The sequence below is a fragment of the Odontesthes bonariensis genome, chromosome 2 (genome assembly GCF_027942865.1).
Source record: "Odontesthes bonariensis isolate fOdoBon6 chromosome 2, fOdoBon6.hap1, whole genome shotgun sequence".
Taxonomy (NCBI): Eukaryota; Metazoa; Chordata; class Actinopteri; order Atheriniformes; family Atherinopsidae; genus Odontesthes; species Odontesthes bonariensis.
In genome coordinates, this window is record NC_134507.1 from 34,172,761 (window position 1) to 34,194,981 (window position 22,221).

General features: G+C 47.8%; 27 non-coding genes and 1 pseudogene across 27 annotated transcripts; all 28 read left to right on the forward strand.

Moving 5' to 3' along the window:
- Positions 1-6,503: 6,503 nt before the first annotated feature.
- LOC142370517 (U2 spliceosomal RNA) lies at positions 6,504-6,682 on the forward strand (annotated as a pseudogene).
- Positions 6,683-7,046: 364 nt separating this feature from the next.
- LOC142371137 (5S ribosomal RNA) lies at positions 7,047-7,165 on the forward strand. Its single transcript, XR_012767973.1, has one exon. It is a non-coding gene; the product is annotated as a 5S ribosomal RNA (ribosomal RNA).
- A 604-nt stretch (positions 7,166-7,769) lies between these two features.
- Positions 7,770-7,882, forward strand: LOC142373101 (U5 spliceosomal RNA). The gene has a single exon (XR_012768398.1). It is a non-coding gene; the product is annotated as a U5 spliceosomal RNA (small nuclear RNA).
- A 305-nt stretch (positions 7,883-8,187) lies between these two features.
- LOC142368597 (U2 spliceosomal RNA) lies at positions 8,188-8,378 on the forward strand. The gene has a single exon (XR_012767387.1). It is a non-coding gene; the product is annotated as a U2 spliceosomal RNA (small nuclear RNA).
- A 364-nt stretch (positions 8,379-8,742) lies between these two features.
- Positions 8,743-8,861, forward strand: LOC142371211 (5S ribosomal RNA). Its single transcript, XR_012767985.1, has one exon. It is a non-coding gene; the product is annotated as a 5S ribosomal RNA (ribosomal RNA).
- A 619-nt stretch (positions 8,862-9,480) lies between these two features.
- On the forward strand, positions 9,481-9,593 carry LOC142373107 (U5 spliceosomal RNA). The gene has a single exon (XR_012768399.1). It is a non-coding gene; the product is annotated as a U5 spliceosomal RNA (small nuclear RNA).
- A 305-nt stretch (positions 9,594-9,898) lies between these two features.
- On the forward strand, positions 9,899-10,089 carry LOC142367679 (U2 spliceosomal RNA). The gene has a single exon (XR_012767150.1). It is a non-coding gene; the product is annotated as a U2 spliceosomal RNA (small nuclear RNA).
- Positions 10,090-10,453: 364 nt separating this feature from the next.
- LOC142374941 (5S ribosomal RNA) lies at positions 10,454-10,572 on the forward strand. Its single transcript, XR_012768844.1, has one exon. It is a non-coding gene; the product is annotated as a 5S ribosomal RNA (ribosomal RNA).
- A 614-nt stretch (positions 10,573-11,186) lies between these two features.
- On the forward strand, positions 11,187-11,299 carry LOC142373110 (U5 spliceosomal RNA). The gene has a single exon (XR_012768400.1). It is a non-coding gene; the product is annotated as a U5 spliceosomal RNA (small nuclear RNA).
- Positions 11,300-11,604: 305 nt separating this feature from the next.
- LOC142367686 (U2 spliceosomal RNA) lies at positions 11,605-11,795 on the forward strand. Its single transcript, XR_012767151.1, has one exon. It is a non-coding gene; the product is annotated as a U2 spliceosomal RNA (small nuclear RNA).
- A 364-nt stretch (positions 11,796-12,159) lies between these two features.
- On the forward strand, positions 12,160-12,278 carry LOC142374999 (5S ribosomal RNA). The gene has a single exon (XR_012768856.1). It is a non-coding gene; the product is annotated as a 5S ribosomal RNA (ribosomal RNA).
- Positions 12,279-12,887: 609 nt separating this feature from the next.
- Positions 12,888-13,000, forward strand: LOC142373116 (U5 spliceosomal RNA). Its single transcript, XR_012768403.1, has one exon. It is a non-coding gene; the product is annotated as a U5 spliceosomal RNA (small nuclear RNA).
- Positions 13,001-13,305: 305 nt separating this feature from the next.
- On the forward strand, positions 13,306-13,496 carry LOC142367692 (U2 spliceosomal RNA). Its single transcript, XR_012767154.1, has one exon. It is a non-coding gene; the product is annotated as a U2 spliceosomal RNA (small nuclear RNA).
- A 364-nt stretch (positions 13,497-13,860) lies between these two features.
- Positions 13,861-13,979, forward strand: LOC142371274 (5S ribosomal RNA). Its single transcript, XR_012768002.1, has one exon. It is a non-coding gene; the product is annotated as a 5S ribosomal RNA (ribosomal RNA).
- Positions 13,980-14,588: 609 nt separating this feature from the next.
- LOC142373121 (U5 spliceosomal RNA) lies at positions 14,589-14,701 on the forward strand. The gene has a single exon (XR_012768404.1). It is a non-coding gene; the product is annotated as a U5 spliceosomal RNA (small nuclear RNA).
- Positions 14,702-15,006: 305 nt separating this feature from the next.
- On the forward strand, positions 15,007-15,197 carry LOC142367699 (U2 spliceosomal RNA). Its single transcript, XR_012767155.1, has one exon. It is a non-coding gene; the product is annotated as a U2 spliceosomal RNA (small nuclear RNA).
- Positions 15,198-15,561: 364 nt separating this feature from the next.
- Positions 15,562-15,680, forward strand: LOC142375066 (5S ribosomal RNA). The gene has a single exon (XR_012768872.1). It is a non-coding gene; the product is annotated as a 5S ribosomal RNA (ribosomal RNA).
- A 614-nt stretch (positions 15,681-16,294) lies between these two features.
- LOC142373128 (U5 spliceosomal RNA) lies at positions 16,295-16,407 on the forward strand. The gene has a single exon (XR_012768405.1). It is a non-coding gene; the product is annotated as a U5 spliceosomal RNA (small nuclear RNA).
- Positions 16,408-16,712: 305 nt separating this feature from the next.
- On the forward strand, positions 16,713-16,903 carry LOC142367706 (U2 spliceosomal RNA). Its single transcript, XR_012767156.1, has one exon. It is a non-coding gene; the product is annotated as a U2 spliceosomal RNA (small nuclear RNA).
- Positions 16,904-17,267: 364 nt separating this feature from the next.
- Positions 17,268-17,386, forward strand: LOC142375133 (5S ribosomal RNA). Its single transcript, XR_012768883.1, has one exon. It is a non-coding gene; the product is annotated as a 5S ribosomal RNA (ribosomal RNA).
- Positions 17,387-17,990: 604 nt separating this feature from the next.
- Positions 17,991-18,103, forward strand: LOC142373133 (U5 spliceosomal RNA). Its single transcript, XR_012768406.1, has one exon. It is a non-coding gene; the product is annotated as a U5 spliceosomal RNA (small nuclear RNA).
- A 305-nt stretch (positions 18,104-18,408) lies between these two features.
- LOC142367711 (U2 spliceosomal RNA) lies at positions 18,409-18,599 on the forward strand. Its single transcript, XR_012767157.1, has one exon. It is a non-coding gene; the product is annotated as a U2 spliceosomal RNA (small nuclear RNA).
- Positions 18,600-18,963: 364 nt separating this feature from the next.
- On the forward strand, positions 18,964-19,082 carry LOC142371338 (5S ribosomal RNA). Its single transcript, XR_012768014.1, has one exon. It is a non-coding gene; the product is annotated as a 5S ribosomal RNA (ribosomal RNA).
- Positions 19,083-19,691: 609 nt separating this feature from the next.
- LOC142373138 (U5 spliceosomal RNA) lies at positions 19,692-19,804 on the forward strand. Its single transcript, XR_012768408.1, has one exon. It is a non-coding gene; the product is annotated as a U5 spliceosomal RNA (small nuclear RNA).
- Positions 19,805-20,109: 305 nt separating this feature from the next.
- On the forward strand, positions 20,110-20,300 carry LOC142367716 (U2 spliceosomal RNA). The gene has a single exon (XR_012767161.1). It is a non-coding gene; the product is annotated as a U2 spliceosomal RNA (small nuclear RNA).
- A 364-nt stretch (positions 20,301-20,664) lies between these two features.
- Positions 20,665-20,783, forward strand: LOC142375193 (5S ribosomal RNA). The gene has a single exon (XR_012768895.1). It is a non-coding gene; the product is annotated as a 5S ribosomal RNA (ribosomal RNA).
- Positions 20,784-21,402: 619 nt separating this feature from the next.
- On the forward strand, positions 21,403-21,515 carry LOC142373150 (U5 spliceosomal RNA). Its single transcript, XR_012768410.1, has one exon. It is a non-coding gene; the product is annotated as a U5 spliceosomal RNA (small nuclear RNA).
- Positions 21,516-21,820: 305 nt separating this feature from the next.
- Positions 21,821-22,011, forward strand: LOC142367724 (U2 spliceosomal RNA). Its single transcript, XR_012767162.1, has one exon. It is a non-coding gene; the product is annotated as a U2 spliceosomal RNA (small nuclear RNA).
- The last annotated feature ends 210 nt before the right edge of the window (positions 22,012-22,221 follow it).

The following is a 22,221-nucleotide window of genomic DNA, read 5'->3' on the forward strand; positions in this document are numbered from 1 at the left end:
AAAGTTGACAAAACATCGGTTTTATTACAGGGCATATGCAAGGATTTTAAACTTCAGGACTGTTTTAAAACCATGCATCCCAGAGAGGAGGGCTTCACCTGGTTCAGTGGTGATGGCACCAGAGCCTCTCGTATAGACTACCTTTTTACACGGGACTGCCCACCAACCGATGCTAGATTGACCCCCGTTTTCTTTTCCGATCACCTAATGCTTTCCTGCACCCTATCACTCTCTTCGGGTGTGACTTCCGGAAGTGGTCTGTGGAAACTAAACTGCTCCCTTTTAAAAGAAAATGAAATAGTTAGTCAGTACCGGGAGCAGTACCACGAGTGGCAGACCCTTCAAGACTTTTACGATACACGTGCACACTGGTGGGAAATGGTGAAGGAAAAGACCCAGACTTTCTTTAGACAGGCAGGTAGGAGAAAAAAGAATAGGGAAAACAGACGCATGATGGGACTGCAGAAGCGACTACAGCGCTATTTTAAATTAAACCAACAAGGGATGGATTTTAATGATGAAATAAAACAAGTGAAAACAGAGATGTCGATTTTAGCAGATATTAAAAGTAAGGGTGTCATTTTAAGAAGCAGGGAACGAGAAATAGAGGAAGGAGAGAAGTGCACAAGGTATTTTTTTAAGAAAATTGTGAATAAAGGGGGGGCCATTTTAAAGCTAACAAAAGAGAACGGGTGCACAGTTGATTCAATGGAAGAAATTAAACAAGCTGTTGAACAATTTTATCGTGAACTGTACGAACAAAAACCTGTTGAAATGGACACCATGACAGAAGTTTTAAATTACATAGAAAAAACAGTAAAAGACAGTGTGCCTTTAACCCAAGATTTTACAATTTCAGAGTTAAATAAATGTTTTACAAATTTTAAGAAAGGGAAGTCCCCAGGACAAGATGGACTTCCCTTGGAATTTTATTTGACCTTTTGGGATATTTTAGCACCTGACTTGTTTACTGTTTTTATGGAATTTGAGCAACTTGACCGACTTCCTGACAGTTTTAGAGCAGGGATAGTGACTCTTCTTCACAAAAAAAAAGACAAGACTGACTTGAAGAATTGGAGACCGATTACACTTTTAAACTTTGACTGTAAACTTTTTAGTAAACTTTTAGCTTCACGTATGTCCTTGTTTTTAGAAGACCTGATTCACCCGGATCAAGCCTGTGCCATCCCGGGGAGGAAGATAACCGACAGCCTCGTACTGATCCGAGACACCATCTGTTATGCGAGAGACAGAAACATTCGGCTAGCAGTCCTAAATTTAGACTTTGAGAAAGCCTTTGATCGGGTCTCGCACCAGTACCTTTTCCAGGTACTGCAAAAAATGGGGTTCCCAGAAAGGTTTATAGCTTGGGTGGGTCTGCTGTACCGGGGCATTACCAGCAAATTCCTTGTTAACGGGCATCTGACAAAAGCAGTAAACATCCACTGCGGTGTCCGTCAGGGTTGTCCGTTATCTGCCCTCCTCTACATCATCTGTGTGGAACCACTCGCACAGAGCTTGAGAAGGGACCACCGAATCAATGGGGTGAGAGTCCCGGGGAGCGGGGGACTATCGACAAAGTGTGTTTTATATATGGACGACGTAAACATTTTATGTACAGACCTAATATCCATCAATAGGACTCTGGACTTGACTGACTGGTATGGACGGGCCTCTGGGGCAAAACTAAACAGAAACAAGACCCAAGCCCAATTTTACGGGCCATGGACAGCGACTGAGACTGCAGGACTCCCCGTGACTATAACCCAGACCAAACAGAAAATACTGGGGATTAATTTTGACAAGGAAGGGGGAGGGACATCAAACTGGCCAGACGTGGTAGGGAAAGTAAAGCAAAGACTAGGATACTGGGGACTTAGAGGACTGACCATTGAAGGAAAGGTTTTAATCATCAAAGCCGTGATTTTACCTTTGCTTTTACTAATCAGTTCTGTTTTTATCCCACCTAGAAAAGTGCTTTTAGACCTGGACCGAGCCATTTTTTATTTTCTGTGGGGCTCCAAGTGGGAAAGACTGAGGAGAGATGTAATGAAGAAACAAAAAGAGAAAGGAGGAAAAGGAGTGCCTGATTTTTATTTGTTTTTAGGAAGCAGATACACTACACTGCACATCCTACAGGCCACAGACCCATCCGGAAACCCCAAAACTAAAGCAATGACACGATTCTGGATGGGTTCTTACCTCAGAAGACTGAAGATTTTACCCACCGACCTAAAAGTGCCTGTGTCTTTTAGCCTGCCACCATCCTATGCTTTTATCCAGACGTTCTTAAAGCATTTTAACTTGGAGGCAGAGGAGTTGCATGTTTTAACAAACCACCGCTCTTTGATTTCTGTTGTGCAGGAGCGGGAACCAGTGAGTCCAGTGCGTGGGCTCGCGTTCGGCGAGCCCTCAACAGTTTGGTGCAACGTCAACCATTCCGCTCTCCCAAACAGACTCCGGGACCTGTCGTGGATGGTGGCTCATGAGATCCTCCCAGTCAGGTCCGTTATGCACTCCCGGGGCATGTCAGCGATCTCAACCTGCCCGCGACCTGGTTGTGGCGCGCCCGAGTCGGTGAGGCACCTGCTCTGGGAGTGCAGCGCTGCTGCAGACCAGTGGGCAACAGCCGGCTCCTTGCAATTCCCGTACTTGCCAGCAAGGGAGGTCCTCACAGCACAACTCGTGCTCTATGGGGTGAGCCAAACAAAAATAAAAAAGAATGACTTTGCCAAGCAGTGGCTCACCCTAGCCGCTATGAAAGACGCCATGTGGACCTCCAGGAACTTGCTGGTGAGGAAGCGCATGCAGATCCCCCCCGTGGCTGTGATCCGGATGGCCGCAGCGGCGGCTCAAGCGGCCGGAGCTGCAGGCGGCGGGCCTAGGACACATCCACAAAGAAGAATCGCCTCTGTGCCCATTCGGATGAAGGAGCCGGAGCTACACACAAAAAGGTCAAAGCAGCGACGGCCTGGCTCTCCGGGTGAGGCAGGTGGGAAGGAGCAACAGGGTGGGGATCTCCTCTGAGCACCACGACAGGATCCCGAGAGACCTACTGTTTGGGGGAGCGAAATGAGTTTCCCTGGGTAGGGACTCACTGCGCTCCTGCACAAAAAATGGACTTGGAAGAGAGCATTTTAACTAATGCACTCCTTTTTAAAGACACTCAATACAAACTGCTACTCGCATGAGAACTACTTCACATGTAACTTTTACCTTAGACAACATTGACCTTATCTGGAATATCCCATGGAAAACTTGTTTTATTGTTGTTGTTTTAAATGTGGTTATACAGATTACACTTATTTATTGATGTTTTTATTCATAGGTAAAACATATGTCTTAAATATGAAGTTTTTATGAAAATGTGATGTATTAGTGTCAATAAATTTTTTCAAAAGAAAAAAAATCTGTTCTTATCTAGTCAGTACCGGGAGCAGTACCACGAGTGGCAGACCCTTCAAGACTTTAACGATACACGTGCACACTGGTGGGAAATGGTGAAGGAAAAGACCCAGACTTTCTTTAGACAGGCAGGTAGGAGAAAAAAGAATAGGGAAAACAGACGCATGATGGGACTGCAGAAGCGACTACAGCGCTATTTTAAATTAAACCAACAAGGGATGGATTTTAATGATGAAATAAAACAAGTGAAAACAGAGATGTCGATTTTAGCAGATATTAAAAGTAAGGGTGTCATTTTAAGAAGCAGGGAACGAGAAATAGAGGAAGGAGAGAAGTGCACAAGGTATTTTTTTAAGAAAATTGTGAATAAAGGGGGGGCCATTTTAAAGCTAACAAAAGAGAACGGGTGCACAGTTGATTCAATGGAAGAAATTAAACAAGCTGTTGAACAATTTTATCGTGAACTGTACGAACAAAAACCTGTTGAAATGGACACCATGACAGAAGTTTTAAATTACATAGAAAAAACAGTAAAAGACAGTGTGCTTTTAACCCAAGATTTTACAATTTCAGAGTTAAATAAATGTTTTACAAATTTTAAGAAAGGGAAGTCCCCAGGACAAGATGGACTTCCCTTGGAATTTTATTTGACCTTTTGGGATATTTTAGCACCTGACTTGTTTACTGTTTTTATGGAATTTGAGCAACTTGACCGACTTCCTGACAGTTTTAGAGCAGGGATAGTGACTCTTCTTCACAAAAAAAAAGACAAGACTGACTTGAAGAATTGGAGACCGATTACACTTTTAAACTTTGACTGTAAACTTTTTAGTAAACTTTTAGCTTCACGTATGTCCTTGTTTTTAGAAGACCTGATTCACCCGGATCAAGCCTGTGCCATCCCGGGGAGGAAGATAACCGACAGCCTCGTACTGATCCGAGACACCATCTGTTATGCGAGAGACAGAAACATTCGGCTAGCAGTCCTAAATTTAGACTTTGAGAAAGCCTTTGATCGGGTCTCGCACCAGTACCTTTTCCAGGTACTGCAAAAAATGGGGTTCCCAGAAAGGTTTATAGCTTGGGTGGGTCTGCTGTACCGGGGCATTACCAGCAAATTCCTTGTTAACGGGCATCTGACAAAAGCAGTAAACATCCACTGCGGTGTCCGTCAGGGTTGTCCGTTATCTGCCCTCCTCTACATCATCTGTGTGGAACCACTCGCACAGAGCTTGAGAAGGGACCACCGAATCAATGGGGTGAGAGTCCCGGGGAGCGGGGGACTATCGACAAAGTGTGTTTTATATATGGACGACGTAAACATTTTATGTACAGACCTAATATCCATCAATAGGACTCTGGACTTGACTGACTGGTATGGACGGGCCTCTGGGGCAAAACTAAACAGAAACAAGACCCAAGCCCAATTTTACGGGCCATGGACAGCGACTGAGACTGCAGGACTCCCCGTGACTATAACCCAGACCAAACAGAAAATACTGGGGATTAATTTTGACAAGGAAGGGGGAGGGACATCAAACTGGCCAGACGTGGTAGGGAAAGTAAAGCAAAGACTAGGATACTGGGGACTTAGAGGACTGACCATTGAAGGAAAGGTTTTAATCATCAAAGCCGTGATTTTATCTTTGCTTTTACTAATCAGTTCTGTTTTTATCCCACCTAGAAAAGTGCTTTTAGACCTGGACCGAGCCATTTTTTATTTTCTGTGGGGCTCCAAGTGGGAAAGACTGAGGAGAGATGTAATGAAGAAACAAAAAGAGAAAGGAGGAAAAGGAGTGCCTGATTTTTATTTGTTTTTAGGAAGCAGATACACTACACTGCACATCCTACAGGCCACAGACCCATCCGGAAACCCCAAAACTAAAGCAATGACACGATTCTGGATGGGTTCTTACCTCAGAAGACTGAAGATTTTACCCACCGACCTAAAAGTGCCTGTGTCTTTTAGCCTGCCACCATCCTATGCTTTTATCCAGACGTTCTTAAAGCATTTTAACTTGGAGGCAGAGGAGTTGCATGTTTTAACAAACCACCGCTCTTTGATTTCTGTTGTGCAGGAGCGGGAACCAGTGAGTCCAGTGCGTGGGCTCGCGTTCGGCGAGCCCTCAACAGTTTGGTGCAACGTCAACCATTCCGCTCTCCCAAACAGACTCCGGGACCTGTCGTGGATGGTGGCTCATGAGATCCTCCCAGTCAGGTCCGTTATGCACTCCCGGGGCATGTCAGCGATCTCAACCTGCCCGCGACCTGGTTGTGGCGCGCCCGAGTCGGTGAGGCACCTGCTCTGGGAGTGCAGCGCTGCTGCAGACCAGTGGGCAACAGCCGGCTCCTTGCAATTCCCGTACTTGCCAGCAAGGGAGGTCCTCACAGCACAACTCGTGCTCTATGGGGTGAGCCAAACAAAAATAAAAAAGAATGACTTTGCCAAGCAGTGGCTCACCCTAGCCGCTATGAAAGACGCCATGTGGACCTCCAGGAACTTGCTGGTGAGGAAGTGCATGCAGATCCCCCCCGTGGCTGTGATCCGGATGGCCGCAGCGGCGGCTCAAGCGGCCGGAGCTGCAGGCGGCGGGCCTAGGACACATCCACAAAGAAGAATCGCCTCTGTGCCCATTCGGATGAAGGAGCCGGAGCTACACACAAAAAGGTCAAAGCAGCGACGGCCTGGCTCTCCGGGCGAGGCAGGTGGGAAGGAGCAACAGGGTGGGGATCTCCTCTGAGCACCACGACAGGATCCCGAGAGACCTACTGTTTGGGGGAGCGAAATGAGTTTCCCTGGGTAGGGACTCACTGCGCCCCTGCACAAAAAATGGACTTGGAAGAGAGCATTTTAACTAATGCACTCCTTTTTAAAGACACTCAATACAAACTGCTACTCGCATGAGAACTACTTCACATGTAACTTTTACCTTAGACAACATTGACCTTATCTGTAATATCCCATGGAAAACTTGTTTTATTGTTGTTGTTTTAAATGTGGTTATACAGATTACACTTATTTATTGATGTTTTTATTCATAGGTAAAACATATGTCTTAAATATGAAGTTTTTATGAAAATGTGATGTATTAGTGTCAATAAATTTTTTCAAAAGAAAAAAAAATCTGTTCTTATCAGTTTAATATCTGATACGTCCTCTATATGAGGACTACATATTAAATGGATTTTTAGGCACAGGGGATGAAAAAGGGGCTTGCTCCGTTCACTCCACGCATCGTCCCGGTACTGCAGTGCCGCCGGGAATGGTGCACTCTTCCCAACTCTTGTGAAATAACAAAACCAGCGGTACATGGTGGTAGTTTCAGGGAGCCATTGTATTCTGACTTCTAAAATACAACTATAATCTTTAGAAAAGACGCAGTTTATGAGCACGTCGTGGGATTGAGCTTCCCTGGTTTCTCTGTATGACCATGAACACCAAACTACACACAGAGAACAGAGGAGCTTGACAGACACACACTAAGTTATCTGAGAGTCCCATTTTCAGCTGCAGAGAAAAAACACATCAGGGAAGTCGACGTGCAGGCTCAACATCAGCCTCTCAAGCCAACTCTCTGGTAAAATAGGGGAAACGTATGGTTCCAGCACCTATGTAACACATATTTGTCACGGGGACTGTGGCTTACGGCCACACCGCCCTGAACACGCCCGATCTCGTCCGAACTCGGAAGCCAAGCAGGGTCGGGCCTGGTTAGTACTTGGATGGGAGACCGCTTGGGAATACCAGGTGCTGTAAGCATTTTTCTCTCTTCTCTCTGCATGTCTTTTGTTGAAACATCTGTTGATCACCCTGTGATCCATCTTGCTGATCCTGGATCTGCTAAGGTGTCCCAGGTCATGGTTGCCTTTGATCCTCATACATTTAACTTTGTCCTGACAAAGGAGCAGTTCCAAAAAGTCAAACAGGGACTGCCTTTGCATTTGACGCAGTCAAACTGCATGCGCCTGGAGAAGCCAAAAGGCTTACAGCACCTGGTATTCCCAGGCGGTCTCCCCATCCAAGTACTAACCAGGCCCGACTCTGCTTAGCTTCTGAGATAAAACTCTGGCTTTTAGTCTGCGAAAAGAGAGTGAAAGTGAACTCCACTTTGAGATGGCTCTGGGATTGGGCCGACTGGGAGAATTGCTTGAAAAAAACCTCTACACCCAATGAGCGGTCTGAACAAAGCCTCAAGACCCCTAGTCTTTTGCACAGAGTAAAAGACAAAGCAGCCATTGAATAGGGCCCGATTGTTCCTACCTGGTCGGCCGAGGAGCCAGCGTCTCAACCAAGCAAAGCTCACCGTGGGGAAGGTGGCTATGCCAACTAGCCTGATGCACTGCTCCCGCAGTGTCAAATACTCGTACTCTGGTTTCTCTTCATAACGTACAAGTCTTTCGCCTTTTACTAAAGACTTCCGTGGAGAGCAGCATTAATGAGTTGTTTCTATTTTTGGAAGGCTTTACCTTTGCGGGTGAAGCCCATTCTGTCTGTGCAAAGGAAATCTTCTTGCTGTGCCAAGTGACTTCTCGGAGTAGAGTCACCTTATTTCTTGAGACCGTGCCCATGTTCAAAGCCTGGAGCGCTAAATTGTTGTTGTTTGAACGGTGCTCAGTGGAGCGGGCGGGAGTGCAAAGTTGTACCATCTGAAACGGCTGAAGAGTGCTCACTGCAGCGGGTGGGCGGAGGTGCAAAGTGACGCTTTGTAGGCAAAAAAAGAGCACCGCCACAAGTGCGCATTGTGCCAGGAAGGGCTCTCGGACGTGAAACAGTGGAGGGTTATCGCTTCTCGGCCTTTTGGCTAAGATCAAGTGTAGTATCTGTTCTTATCAGTTTAATATCTGATACGTCCTCTATATGAGGACTACATATTAAATGGATTTTTAGGCACAGGGGTTGAAAAAGGGGCTTGCTCCGTTCACTCCACGCATCGATCCGGTACTGCAGTGCCGCCGGGAACGGTGCACTCTTCCCAACTCTTGTGAAATAACAAAACCAGCGGTACATGGTGGTAGTTTCAGGGAGCCATTGTATTCTGACTTCTAAAATGGAACTATAATCTTTAGAAAAGACGCAGTTTATGAGCACGTCGTGGGATTGAGCTTCCCTGGTTTCTCTGTATGACCATGAACACCAAACTACACACAGAGAACAGAGGAGCTTGACAGACACACACTAAGTTATCTGAGAGTCCCATTTTCAGCTGCAGAGAACAATCACATCAGGGAAGTCGACGTGCAGGCTCAACATCAGCCTCTCAAGCCAACTCTCTGGTAAAATAGGGGCAACGTATGGTTCCAGCACCTATGTAACACATATTTGTCACGGGGACTGTGGCTTACGGCCACACCGCCCTGAACACGCCCGATCTCGTCCGAACTCGGAAGCCAAGCAGGGTCGGGCCTGGTTAGTACTTGGATGGGAGACCGCTTGGGAATACCAGGTGCTGTAAGCATTTTTCTCTCTTCTCTTCTCTTCTCTTCTCTCTGCATGTCTTTTGTTGAAACATCTGTTGATCACCCTGTGATCCATCTTGCTGATCCTGGATCTGCTAAGGTGTCCCAGGTCATGGTTGCCTTTGATCCTCATACATTTAACTTTGTCCTGACAAAGGAGCAGTTCCAAAAAGTCAAACAGGGACTGCCTTTGCATTTGACGCAGTCAAACTGCATGCGCCTGGAGAAGCCAAAAGGCTTACAGCACCTGGTATTCCCAGGCGGTCTCCCCATCCAAGTACTAACCAGGCCCAACTCTGCTTAGCTTCTGAGATAAAACTCTGGCTTTTAGTCTGCGAAAAGAGAGTGAAAGTGAACTCCACTTTGAGATGGCTCTGGGATTGGGCCGACTGGGAGAATTGCTTGAAAAAAACCTCTACACCCAATGAGCGGTCAGAACAAAGCCTCAAGACCCCTAGTCTTTTGCACAGAGTAAAAGACAAAGCAGCCATTGAATAGGGCCCGATTGTTCCTACCTGGTCGGCCGAGGAGCCAGCGTCTCAACCAAGCAAAGCTCACCGTGGGGAAGGTGGCTATGCCAACTAGCCTGATGCACTGCTCCCGCAGTGTCAAATACTCGTACTCTGGTTTCTCTTCATAACGTACAAGTCTTTCGCCTTTTACTAAAGACTTCCGTGGAGAGCAGCATTAATGAGTTGTTTCTATTTTTGGAAGGCTTTACCTTTGCGGGTGAAGCCCATTCTGTCTGTGCAAAGGAAATCTTCTTGCTGTGCCAAGTGACTTCTCGGAGTAGAGTCACCTTATTTCTTGAGACCGTGCCCATGTTCAAAGCCTGGAGCGCTAAATTGTTGTTGTTTGAACGGTGCTCAGTGGAGCGGGCGGGAGTGCAAAGTTGTACCATCTGAAACGGCTGAAGAGTGCTCACTGCAGCGGGTGGGCGGAGGTGCAAAGTGACGCTTTGTAGGCAACAAAAGAGCACCGCCACAAGTGCGCATTGTGCCAGGAAGGGCTCTCGGACGTGAAACAGTGGAGGGTTATCGCTTCTCGGCCTTTTGGCTAAGATCAAGTGTAGTATCTGTTCTTATCAGTTTAATATCTGATACGTCCTCTATATGAGGACTACATATTAAATGGATTTTTAGGCACAGGGGTTGAAAAAGGGGCTTGCTCCGTTCACTCCACGCATCGACCCGGTACTGCAGTGCCGCCGGGAACGGTGCACTCTTCCCAACTCTTGTGAAATAACAAAACCAGCGGTACATGGTGGTAGTTTCAGGGAGCCATTGTATTCTGACTTCTAAAATGGAACTATAATCTTTAGAAAAGACGCAGTTTATGAGCACGTCGTGGGATTGAGCTTCCCTGGTTTCTCTGTATGACCATGAACACCAAACTACACACAGAGAACAGAGGAGCTTGACAGACACACACTAAGTTATCTGAGAGTCCCATTTTCAGCTGCAGAGAACAATCACATCAGGGAAGTCGACGTGCAGGCTCAACATCAGCCTCTCAAGCCAACTCTCTGGTAAAATAGGGGCAACGTATGGTTCCAGCACCTATGTAACACATATTTGTCACGGGGACTGTGGCTTACGGCCACACCGCCCTGAACACGCCCGATCTCGTCCGAACTCGGAAGCCAAGCAGGGTAGGGCCTGGTTAGTACTTGGATGGGAGACCGCTTGGGAATACCAGGTGCTGTAAGCATTTTTCTCTCTTCTCTTCTCTTCTCTCTGCATGTCTTTTGTTGAAACATCTGTTGATCACCCTGTGATCCATCTTGCTGATCCTGGATCTGCTAAGGTGTCCCAGGTCATGGTTGCCTTTGATCCTCATACATTTAACTTTGTCCTGACAAAGGAGCAGTTCCAAAAAGTCAAACAGGGACTGCCTTTGCATTTGACGCAGTCAAACTGCATGCGCCTGGAGAAGCCAAAAGGCTTACAGCACCTGGTATTCCCAGGCGGTCTCCCCATCCAAGTACTAACCAGGCCCGACTCTGCTTAGCTTCTGAGATAAAACTCTGGCTTTTAGTCTGCGAAAAGAGAGTGAAAGTGAACTCCACTTTGAGATGGCTCTGGGATTGGGCCGACTGGGAGAATTGCTTGAAAAAAACCTCTACACCCAATGAGCGGTCAGAACAAAGCCTCAAGACCCCTAGTCTTTTGCAGAGAGTAAAAGACAAAGCAGCCATTGAATAGGGCCCGATTGTTCCTACCTGGTCGGCCGAGGAGCCAGCGTCTCAACCAAGCAAAGCTCACCGTGGGGAAGGTGGCTATGCCAACTAGCCTGATGCACTGCTCCCGCAGTGTCAAATACTCGTACTCTGGTTTCTCTTCATAACGTACAAGTCTTTCGCCTTTTACTAAAGACTTCCGTGGAGAGCAGCATTAATGAGTTGTTTCTATTTTTGGAAGGCTTTACCTTTGCGGGTGAAGCCCATTCTGTCTGTGCAAAGGAAATCTTCTTGCTGTGCCAAGTGACTTCTCGGAGTAGAGTCACCTTATTTCTTGAGACCGTGCCCATGTTCAAAGCCTGGAGCGCTAAATTGTTGTTGTTTGAACGGTGCTCAGTGGAGCGGGCGGGAGTGCAAAGTTGTACCATCTGAAACGGCTGAAGAGTGCTCACTGCAGCGGGTGGGCGGAGGTGCAAAGTGACGCTTTGTAGGCAACAAAAGAGCACCGCCACAAGTGCGCATTGTGCCAGGAAGGGCTCTCGGACGTGAAACAGTGGAGGGTTATCGCTTCTCGGCCTTTTGGCTAAGATCAAGTGTAGTATCTGTTCTTATCAGTTTAATATCTGATACGTCCTCTATATGAGGACTACATATTAAATGGATTTTTAGGCACAGGGGTTGAAAAAGGGGCTTGCTCCGTTCACTCCACGCATCGACCCGGTACTGCAGTGCCGCCGGGAACGGTGCACTCTTCCCAACTCTTGTGAAATAACAAAACCAGCGGTACATGGTGGTAGTTTCAGGGAGCCATTGTATTCTGACTTCTAAAATGGAACTATAATCTTTAGAAAAGACGCAGTTTATGAGCACGTCGTGGGATTGAGCTTCCCTGGTTTCTCTGTATGACCATGAACACCAAACTACACACAGAGAACAGAGGAGCTTGACAGACACACACTAAGTTATCTGAGAGTCCCATTTTCAGCTGCAGAGAACAATCACATCAGGGAAGTCGACGTGCAGGCTCAACATCAGCCTCTCAAGCCAACTCTCTGGTAAAATAGGGGCAACGTATGGTTCCAGCACCTATGTAACACATATTTGTCACGGGGACTGTGGCTTACGGCCACACCGCCCTGAACACGCCCGATCTCGTCCGAACTCGGAAGCCAAGCAGGGTAGGGCCTGGTTAGTACTTGGATGGGAGACCGCTTGGGAATACCAGGTGCTGTAAGCATTTTTCTCTCTTCTCTTCTCTCTGCATGTCTTTTGTTGAAACATCTGTTGATCACCCTGTGATCCATCTTGCTGATCCTGGATCTGCTAAGGTGTCCCAGGTCATGGTTGCCTTTGATCCTCATACATTTAACTTTGTCCTGACAAAGGAGCAGTTCCAAAAAGTCAAACAGGGACTGCCTTTGCATTTGACGCAGTCAAACTGCATGCGCCTGGAGAAGCCAAAAGGCTTACAGCACCTGGTATTCCCAGGCGGTCTCCCCATCCAAGTACTAACCAGGCCCGACTCTGCTTAGCTTCTGAGATAAAACTCTGGCTTTTAGTCTGCGAAAAGAGAGTGAAAGTGAACTCCACTTTGAGATGGCTCTGGGATTGGGCCGACTGGGAGAATTGCTTGAAAAAAACCTCTACACCCAATGAGCGGTCAGAACAAAGCCTCAAGACCCCTAGTCTTTTGCACAGAGTAAAAGACAAAGCAGCCATTGAATAGGGCCCGATTGTTCCTACCTGGTCGGCCGAGGAGCCAGCGTCTCAACCAAGCAAAGCTCACCGTGGGGAAGGTGGCTATGCCAACTAGCCTGATGCACTGCTCCCGCAGTGTCAAATACTCGTACTCTGGTTTCTCTTCATAACGTACAAGTCTTTCGCCTTTTACTAAAGACTTCCGTGGAGAGCAGCATTAATGAGTTGTTTCTATTTTTGGAAGGCTTTACCTTTGCGGGTGAAGCCCATTCTGTCTGTGCAAAGGAAATCTTCTTGCTGTGCCAAGTGACTTCTCGGAGTAGAGTCACCTTATTTCTTGAGACCGTGCCCATGTTCAAAGCCTGGAGCGCTAAATTGTTGTTGTTTGAACGGTGCTCAGTGGAGCGGGCGGGAGTGCAAAGTTGTACCATCTGAAACGGCTGAAGAGTGCTCACTGCAGCGGGTGGGCGGAGGTGCAAAGTGACGCTTTGTAGGCAACAAAAGAGCACCGCCACAAGTGCGCATTGTGCCAGGAAGGGCTCTCGGACGTGAAACAGTGGAGGGTTATCGCTTCTCGGCCTTTTGGCTAAGATCAAGTGTAGTATCTGTTCTTATCAGTTTAATATCTGATACGTCCTCTATATGAGGACTACATATTAAATGGATTTTTAGGCACAGGGGTTGAAAAAGGGGCTTGCTCCGTTCACTCCACGCATCGACCCGGTACTGCAGTGCCGCCGGGAACGGTGCACTCTTCCCAACTCTTGTGAAATAACAAAACCAGCGGTACATGGTGGTAGTTTCAGGGAGCCATTGTATTCTGACTTCTAAAATGGAACTATAATCTTTAGAAAAGACGCAGTTTATGAGCACGTCGTGGGATTGAGCTTCCCTGGTTTCTCTGTATGACCATGAACACCAAACTACACACAGAGAACAGAGGAGCTTGACAGACACACACTAAGTTATCTGAGAGTCCCATTTTCAGCTGCAGAGAACAATCACATCAGGGAAGTCGACGTGCAGGCTCAACATCAGCCTCTCAAGCCAACTCTCTGGTAAAATAGGGGCAACGTATGGTTCCAGCACCTATGTAACACATATTTGTCACGGGGACTGTGGCTTACGGCCACACCGCCCTGAACACGCCCGATCTCGTCCGAACTCGGAAGCCAAGCAGGGTCGGGCCTGGTTAGTACTTGGATGGGAGACCGCTTGGGAATACCAGGTGCTGTAAGCATTTTTCTCTCTTCTCTTCTCTCTGCATGTCTTTTGTTGAAACATCTGTTGATCACCCTGTGATCCATCTTGCTGATCCTGGATCTGCTAAGGTGTCCCAGGTCATGGTTGCCTTTGATCCTCATACATTTAACTTTGTCCTGACAAAGGAGCAGTTCCAAAAAGTCAAACAGGGACTGCCTTTGCATTTGACGCAGTCAAACTGCATGCGCCTGGAGAAGCCAAAAGGCTTACAGCACCTGGTATTCCCAGGCGGTCTCCCCATCCAAGTACTAACCAGGCCCGACTCTGCTTAGCTTCTGAGATAAAACTCTGGCTTTTAGTCTGCGAAAAGAGAGTGAAAGTGAACTCCACTTTGAGATGGCTCTGGGATTGGGCCGACTGGGAGAATTGCTTGAAAAAAACCTCTACACCCAATGAGCGGTCAGAACAAAGCCTCAAGACCCCTAGTCTTTTGCACAGAGTAAAAGACAAAGCAGCCATTGAATAGGGCCCGATTGTTCCTACCTGGTCGGCCGAGGAGCCAGCGTCTCAACCAAGCAAAGCTCACCGTGGGGAAGGTGGCTATGCCAACTAGCCTGATGCACTGCTCCCGCAGTGTCAAATACTCGTACTCTGGTTTCTCTTCATAACGTACAAGTCTTTCGCCTTTTACTAAAGACTTCCGTGGAGAGCAGCATTAATGAGTTGTTTCTATTTTTGGAAGGCTTTACCTTTGCGGGTGAAGCCCATTCTGTCTGTGCAAAGGAAATCTTCTTGCTGTGCCAAGTGACTTCTCGGAGTAGAGTCACCTTATTTCTTGAGACCGTGCCCATGTTCAAAGCCTGGAGCGCTAAATTGTTGTTGTTTGAACGGTGCTCAGTGGAGCGGGCGGGAGTGCAAAGTTGTACCATCTGAAACGGCTGAAGAGTGCTCACTGCAGCGGGTGGGCGGAGGTGCAAAGTGACGCTTTGTAGGCAACAAAAGAGCACCGCCACAAGTGCGCATTGTGCCAGGAAGGGCTCTCGGACGTGAAACAGTGGAGGGTTATCGCTTCTCGGCCTTTTGGCTAAGATCAAGTGTAGTATCTGTTCTTATCAGTTTAATATCTGATACGTCCTCTATATGAGGACTACATATTAAATGGATTTTTAGGCACAGGGGTTGAAAAAGGGGCTTGCTCCGTTCACTCCACGCATCGACCCGGTACTGCAGTGCCGCCGGGAACGGTGCACTCTTCCCAACTCTTGTGAAATAACAAAACCAGCGGTACATGGTGGTAGTTTCAGGGAGCCATTGTATTCTGACTTCTAAAATGGAACTATAATCTTTAGAAAAGACGCAGTTTATGAGCACGTCGTGGGATTGAGCTTCCCTGGTTTCTCTGTATGACCATGAACACCAAACTACACACAGAGAACAGAGGAGCTTGACAGACACACACTAAGTTATCTGAGAGTCCCATTTTCAGCTGCAGAGAACAATCACATCAGGGAAGTCGACGTGCAGGCTCAACATCAGCCTCTCAAGCCAACTCTCTGGTAAAATAGGGGCAACGTATGGTTCCAGCACCTATGTAACACATATTTGTCACGGGGACTGTGGCTTACGGCCACACCGCCCTGAACACGCCCGATCTCGTCCGAACTCGGAAGCCAAGCAGGGTAGGGCCTGGTTAGTACTTGGATGGGAGACCGCTTGGGAATACCAGGTGCTGTAAGCATTTTTCTCTCTTCTCTTCTCTTCTCTCTGCATGTCTTTTGTTGAAACATCTGTTGATCACCCTGTGATCCATCTTGCTGATCCTGGATCTGCTAAGGTGTCCCAGGTCATGGTTGCCTTTGATCCTCATACATTTAACTTTGTCCTGACAAAGGAGCAGTTCCAAAAAGTCAAACAGGGACTGCCTTTGCATTTGACGCAGTCAAACTGCATGCGCCTGGAGAAGCCAAAAGGCTTACAGCACCTGGTATTCCCAGGCGGTCTCCCCATCCAAGTACTAACCAGGCCCGACTCTGCTTAGCTTCTGAGATAAAACTCTGGCTTTTAGTCTGCGAAAAGAGAGTGAAAGTGAACTCCACTTTGAGATGGCTCTGGGATTGGGCCGACTGGGAGAATTGCTTGAAAAAAACCTCTACACCCAATGAGCGGTCAGAACAAAGCCTCAAGACCCCTAGTCTTTTGCACAGAGTAAAAGACAAAGCAGCCATTGAATAGGGCCCGATTGTTCCTACCTGGTCGGCCGAGGAGCCAGCGTCTCAACCAAGCAAAGCTCACCGTGGGGAAGGTGGCTATGCCAACTAGCCTGATGCACTGCTCCCGCAGTGTCAAATACTCGTACTCTGGTTTCTCTTCATAACGTACAAGTCTTTCGCCTTTTACTAAAGACTTCCGTGGAGAGCAGCATTAATGAGTTGTTTCTATTTTTGGAAGGCTTTACCTTTGCGGGTGAAGCCCATTCTGTCTGTGCAAAGGAAATCTTCTTGCTGTGCCAAGTGACTTCTCGGAGTAGAGTCACCTTATTTCTTGAGACCGTGCCCATGTTCAAAGCCTGGAGCGCTAAATTGTTGTTGTTTGAACGGTGCTCAGTGGAGCGGGCGGGAGTGCAAAGTTGTACCATCTGAAACGGCTGAAGAGTGCTCACTGCAGCGGGTGGGCGGAGGTGCAAAGTGACGCTTTGTAGGCAACAAAAGAGCACCGCCACAAGTGCGCATTGTGCCAGGAAGGGCTCTCGGACGTGAAACAGTGGAGGGTTATCGCTTCTCGGCCTTTTGGCTAAGATCAAGTGTAGTATCTGTTCTTATCAGTTTAATATCTGATACGTCCTCTATATGAGGACTACATATTAAATGGATTTTTAGGCACAGGGGTTGAAAAAGGGGCTTGCTCCGTTCACTCCACGCATCGACCCGGTACTGCAGTGCCGCCGGGAACGGTGCACTCTTCCCAACTCTTGTGAAATAACAAAACCAGCGGTACATGGTGGTAGTTTCAGGGAGCCATTGTATTCTGACTTCTAAAATGGAACTATAATCTTTAGAAAAGACGCAGTTTATGAGCACGTCGTGGGATTGAGCTTCCCTGGTTTCTCTGTATGACCATGAACACCAAACTACACACAGAGAACAGAGGAGCTTGACAGACACACACTAAGTTATCTGAGAGTCCCATTTTCAGCTGCAGAGAACAATCACATCAGGGAAGTCGACGTGCAGGCTCAACATCAGCCTCTCAAGCCAACTCTCTGGTAAAATAGGGGCAACGTATGGTTCCAGCACCTATGTAACACATATTTGTCACGGGGACTGTGGCTTACGGCCACACCGCCCTGAACACGCCCGATCTCGTCCGAACTCGGAAGCCAAGCAGGGTAGGGCCTGGTTAGTACTTGGATGGGAGACCGCTTGGGAATACCAGGTGCTGTAAGCATTTTTCTCTCTTCTCTCTGCATGTCTTTTGTTGAAACATCTGTTGATCACCCTGTGATCCATCTTGCTGATCCTGGATCTGCTAAGGTGTCCCAGGTCATGGTTGCCTTTGATCCTCATACATTTAACTTTGTCCTGACAAAGGAGCAGTTCCAAAAAGTCAAACAGGGACTGCCTTTGCATTTGACGCAGTCAAACTGCATGCGCCTGGAGAAGCCAAAAGGCTTACAGCACCTGGTATTCCCAGGCGGTCTCCCCATCCAAGTACTAACCAGGCCCGACTCTGCTTAGCTTCTGAGATAAAACTCTGGCTTTTAGTCTGCGAAAAGAGAGTGAAAGTGAACTCCACTTTGAGATGGCTCTGGGATTGGGCCGACTGGGAGAATTGCTTGAAAAAAACCTCTACACCCAATGAGCGGTCAGAACAAAGCCTCAAGACCCCTAGTCTTTTGCAGAGAGTAAAAGACAAAGCAGCCATTGAATAGGGCCCGATTGTTCCTACCTGGTCGGCCGAGGAGCCAGCGTCTCAACCAAGCAAAGCTCACCGTGGGGAAGGTGGCTATGCCAACTAGCCTGATGCACTGCTCCCGCAGTGTCAAATACTCGTACTCTGGTTTCTCTTCATAACGTACAAGTCTTTCGCCTTTTACTAAAGACTTCCGTGGAGAGCAGCATTAATGAGTTGTTTCTATTTTTGGAAGGCTTTACCTTTGCGGGTGAAGCCCATTCTGTCTGTGCAAAGGAAATCTTCTTGCTGTGCCAAGTGACTTCTCGGAGTAGAGTCACCTTATTTCTTGAGACCGTGCCCATGTTCAAAGCCTGGAGCGCTAAATTGTTGTTGTTTGAACGGTGCTCAGTGGAGCGGGCGGGAGTGCAAAGTTGTACCATCTGAAACGGCTGAAGAGTGCTCACTGCAGCGGGTGGGCGGAGGTGCAAAGTGACGCTTTGTAGGCAACAAAAGAGCACCGCCACAAGTGCGCATTGTGCCAGGAAGGGCTCTCGGACGTGAAACAGTGGAGGGTTATCGCTTCTCGGCCTTTTGGCTAAGATCAAGTGTAGTATCTGTTCTTATCAGTTTAATATCTGATACGTCCTCTATATGAGGACTACATATTAAATGGATTTTTAGGCACAGGGGTTGAAAAAGGGGCTTGCTCCGTTCACTCCACGCATCGACCCGGTACTGCAGTGCCGCCGGGAACGGTGCACTCTTCCCAACTCTTGTGAAATAACAAAACCAGCGGTACATGGTGGTAGTTTCAGGGAGCCATTGTATTCTGACTTCTAAAATGGAACTATAATCTTTAGAAAAGACGCAGTTTATGAGCACGTCGTGGGATTGAGCTTCCCTGGTTTCTCTGTATGACCATGAACACCAAACTACACACAGAGAACAGAGGAGCTTGACAGACACACACTAAGTTATCTGAGAGTCCCATTTTCAGCTGCAGAGAACAATCACATCAGGGAAGTCGACGTGCAGGCTCAACATCAGCCTCTCAAGCCAACTCTCTGGTAAAATAGGGGCAACGTATGGTTCCAGCACCTATGTAACACATATTTGTCACGGGGACTGTGGCTTACGGCCACACCGCCCTGAACACGCCCGATCTCGTCCGAACTCGGAAGCCAAGCAGGGTCGGGCCTGGTTAGTACTTGGATGGGAGACCGCTTGGGAATACCAGGTGCTGTAAGCATTTTTCTCTCTTCTCTTCTCTCTGCATGTCTTTTGTTGAAACATCTGTTGATCACCCTGTGATCCATCTTGCTGATCCTGGATCTGCTAAGGTGTCCCAGGTCATGGTTGCCTTTGATCCTCATACATTTAACTTTGTCCTGACAAAGGAGCAGTTCCAAAAAGTCAAACAGGGACTGCCTTTGCATTTGACGCAGTCAAACTGCATGCGCCTGGAGAAGCCAAAAGGCTTACAGCACCTGGTATTCCCAGGCGGTCTCCCCATCCAAGTACTAACCAGGCCCGACTCTGCTTAGCTTCTGAGATAAAACTCTGGCTTTTAGTCTGCGAAAAGAGAGTGAAAGTGAACTCCACTTTGAGATGGCTCTGGGATTGGGCCGACTGGGAGAATTGCTTGAAAAAAACCTCTACACCCAATGAGCGGTCAGAACAAAGCCTCAAGACCCCTAGTCTTTTGCACAGAGTAAAAGACAAAGCAGCCATTGAATAGGGCCCGATTGTTCCTACCTGGTCGGCCGAGGAGCCAGCGTCTCAACCAAGCAAAGCTCACCGTGGGGAAGGTGGCTATGCCAACTAGCCTGATGCACTGCTCCCGCAGTGTCAAATACTCGTACTCTGGTTTCTCTTCATAACGTACAAGTCTTTCGCCTTTTACTAAAGACTTCCGTGGAGAGCAGCATTAATGAGTTGTTTCTATTTTTGGAAGGCTTTACCTTTGCGGGTGAAGCCCATTCTGTCTGTGCAAAGGAAATCTTCTTGCTGTGCCAAGTGACTTCTCGGAGTAGAGTCACCTTATTTCTTGAGACCGTGCCCATGTTCAAAGCCTGGAGCGCTAAATTGTTGTTGTTTGAACGGTGCTCAGTGGAGCGGGCGGGAGTGCAAAGTTGTACCATCTGAAACGGCTGAAGAGTGCTCACTGCAGCGGGTGGGCGGAGGTGCAAAGTGACGCTTTGTAGGCAACAAAAGAGCACCGCCACAAGTGCGCATTGTGCCAGGAAGGGCTCTCGGACGTGAAACAGTGGAGGGTTATCGCTTCTCGGCCTTTTGGCTAAGATCAAGTGTAGTATCTGTTCTTATCAGTTTAATATCTGATACGTCCTCTATATGAGGACTACATATTAAATGGATTTTTAGGCACAGGGGTTGAAAAAGGGGCTTGCTCCGTTCACTCCACGCATCGACCCGGTACTGCAGTGCCGCCGGGAACGGTGCACTCTTCCCAACTCTTGTGAAATAACAAAACCAGCGGTACATGGTGGTAGTTTCAGGGAGCCATTGTATTCTGACTTCTAAAATGGAACTATAATCTTTAGAAAAGACGCAGTTTATGAGCACGTCGTGGGATTGAGCTTCCCTGGTTTCTCTGTATGACCATGAACACCAAACTACACACAGAGAACAGAGGAGCTTGACAGACACACACTAAGTTATCTGAGAGTCCCATTTTCAGCTGCAGAGAACAATCACATCAGGGAAGTCGATGTGCAGGCTCAACATCAGCCTCTCAAGCCAACTCTCTGGTAAAATAGGGGCAACGTATGGTTCCAGCACCTATGTAACACATATTTGTCACGGGGACTGTGGCTTACGGCCACACCGCCCTGAACACGCCCGATCTCGTCCGAACTCGGAAGCCAAGCAGGGTAGGGCCTGGTTAGTACTTGGATGGGAGACCGCTTGGGAATACCAGGTGCTGTAAGCATTTTTCTCTCTTCTCTTCTCTTCTCTTCTCTCTGCATGTCTTTTGTTGAAACATCTGTTGATCACCCTGTGATCCATCTTGCTGATCCTGGATCTGCTAAGGTGTCCCAGGTCATGGTTGCCTTTGATCCTCATACATTTAACTTTGTCCTGACAAAGGAGCAGTTCCAAAAAGTCAAACAGGGACTGCCTTTGCATTTGACGCAGTCAAACTGCATGCGCCTGGAGAAGCCAAAAGGCTTACAGCACCTGGTATTCCCAGGCGGTCTCCCCATCCAAGTACTAACCAGGCCCGACTCTGCTTAGCTTCTGAGATAAAACTCTGGCTTTTAGTCTGCGAAAAGAGAGTGAAAGTGAACTCCACTTTGAGATGGCTCTGGGATTGGGCCGACTGGGAGAATTGCTTGAAAAAAACCTCTACACCCAATGAGCGGTCAGAACAAAGCCTCAAGACCCCTAGTCTTTTGCACAGAGTAAAAGACAAAGCAGCCATTGAATAGGGCCCGATTGTTCCTACCTGGTCGGCCGAGGAGCCAGCGTCTCAACCAAGCAAAGCTCACCGTGGGGAAGGTGGCTATGCCAACTAGCCTGATGCACTGCTCCCGCAGTGTCAAATACTCGTACTCTGGTTTCTCTTCATAACGTACAAGTCTTTCGCCTTTTACTAAAGACTTCCGTGGAGAGCAGCATTAATGAGTTGTTTCTATTTTTGGAAGGCTTTACCTTTGCGGGTGAAGCCCATTCTGTCTGTGCAAAGGAAAGCTTCTTGCTGTGCCAAGTGACTTCTCGGAGTAGAATCACCTTATTTCTTGAGACCGTGCCCATGTTCAAAGCCTGGAGCGCTAAATTGTTGTTGTTTGAACGGTGCTCAGTGGAGCGGGCGGGAGTGCAAAGTTGTACCATCTGAAACGGCTGAAGAGTGCTCACTGCAGCGGGTGGGCGGAGGTGCAAAGTGACGCTTTGTAGGCAACAAAAGAGCACCGCCACAAGTGCGCATTGTGCCAGGAAGGGCTCTCGGACGTGAAACAGTGGAGGGTTATCGCTTCTCGGCCTTTTGGCTAAGATCAAGTGTAGTATCTGTTCTTATCAGTTTAATATCTGATACGTCCTCTATATGAGGACTACATATTAAATGGATTTTTAGGCACAGGGGTTGAAAAAGGGGCTTGCTCCGTTCACTCCACGCATCGACCCGGTACTGCAGTGCCGCCGGGAACGGTGCACTCTTCCCAACTCTTGTGAAATAACAAAACCAGCGGTACATGGTGGTAGTTTCAGGGAGCCATTGTATTCTGACTTCTAAAATGGAACTATAATCTTTAGAAAAGACGCAGTTTATGAGCACGTCGTGGGATTGAGCTTCCCTGGTTTCTCTGTATGACCATGAACACCAAACTACACACAGAGAACAGAGGAGCTTGACAGACACACACTAAGTT